A 2,061-nucleotide genomic window follows, 5' to 3' on the forward strand; every position below is an offset into this window, starting at 1 on the left:
ACAGAGTTATTCTATCATCTCTAGAAGTACCAACCATAGTCGTTGTTTCTGTCCACTGGTATATTCCCATTCCCAACATAACAAGCTCTCTTGTAGACTTCATGAAGCCCACTTTGCCTAGTACATCTTTCTCTTCTAGCTTTATGGTGCAATTGTTTGCCATGAGGATTTTTCTGCATTTGCTCTTGGTCCACTCAATGATTCGCTTGAACCTTGTATCTTTCAGTTGATTGTTGAACAACATTAATGATTCAATTTCACTTGTGGATGTCCCATCTTGTACTAGGCTCTATTGTACTTTAAGTGTGTTGTTTTTACTATCTCATGCTTCTCTATTTTCACAGTGTTAACATTCTATATTAACCCATAGACATAATTTCCACAATTCCCATACAGGTAATTATAGAATTAATATAGGACTTGAACAACACTTAGTAGCTCTTTCAGAATTGTACAACACCTCATTTATGTATCATTCATTGCCTTGGACAATCATGTATTATTTTCCGTGTTGTACTTGTGATAACACTATTCCCACTGCCAAATAATTGGCGTCTGAATCTTCAAGAGAAGGTTTTGCTAGTGACCATCTTTTTCTCCAGTTTATTGAAGGATATTTAAGTAATTTGTGTATAGGATGAGCTATGTCATAGAATGATTATACAATATAACGATAGTAAGAAAGTAAGAGGCAGAATGATAAATAGGATATTTTGTAAAATAAACGGTGATACCCCATAAAAATGTGTGATTAGGACCAATGAGAAGGAAAAACTGTATTCAACGAATTCATTTGGGTGCTACTCCTGTATACACAGGCCTTGAAGATTTTTGAAATTATACCTTTTACAAAATATTTATCCTACTGCATTTCGAGAGTTTTAAAGATAGAAACTCAAGGTGTGAATTTTGGCATTTCACTTTAATTTATGCACACAATGTATACAAACATTGGTTATCTACAATGACTTATTCAAAAATTTGACATTATATACACAATAGCAGTTACTCTTACAAACTACTCCCCATTAAATGTATCAATTGCCTTGAAAAAGTACTACATTGTTGCTATTTTATCAGAGCTAAATATTTTCATATAAATCTTCAGATTGGCAACAATTCCTTTTGTGTCAGGTTTTTGTGGTTTCTCATCAGAGAAAACGAGAACTATTTTGGCAAATCTAAACTCCAAATGCATTAGTTGAGATTTCTCATTTTCATTTTTTTTTTGAAGTAAGGAACCAATCAACCTAGCCTGACTAAGTGAAGAGTCCACCAAGGGTCATGAGTTGTTTAACGTCTTTGTGTTCTGTTTGTTCAGTGTTGATATTTTCAATTTCCTTAGTGCCTAATCTCTTTTTGCTAGATCTGTTTTTTACACTTTTTTCATTATAGTCTTGTGTTTTTTAAGTGTGATGTAACCTTCTTGAAATTACTAAATGTGCTTGAAGACATTTCTTAATGATTTCAGATTTTTTTGTTTTACAAAGGACATTTGAAGCCAGATGAAGCTGATGGGTGCTATTCAACTTTCGTTCATAGTTGATGAAGCCAAATGACTGCTCCTCTTCAAGGTGGTAACAGGAACACTAGTCTGCCCAATAGTCATTAACACTATAAGTCATTAAAAATAAAAGAAACAAGAAGAACGAGAAAAGAAACAAGAAGAGAGATTACAGCAGAGGCAACTGGAACAAGAAAGGAAACAGGAAGAAAGTCAGCAGCAACTACAGGAAAGTCAACAACAGTGGCAAGAAGTACAAATGGAAAATATTAGTAAATTTAAAAGCGAATTAGATACATTAAAGGACGATTTATTGTCTTTTACACAAGGAGGATACATTAACCATCGACTTAATCAGCCCCAGACAATGACAAGCCCCTTCTTAGACCCTGCAGCTAAACCCTAATGCAGACATATTCAGTCCCGTTAGAAGTCACATCCCAGATATGAATGTCAGTAATAGAAGTGATCCAGTGCGAAGGAAGCCACAAGAATTCGATGGGAAAGCACTGTGGGAAGCATATAGAGCACAGTTTGAGTTACTGGCAGAGATGAAC

This window comes from Limulus polyphemus, unplaced genomic scaffold, assembly GCF_000517525.1.
Source record: "Limulus polyphemus unplaced genomic scaffold, Limulus_polyphemus-2.1.2 Scaffold1222, whole genome shotgun sequence".
NCBI lineage: Eukaryota > Metazoa > Arthropoda > Merostomata > Xiphosura > Limulidae > Limulus > Limulus polyphemus.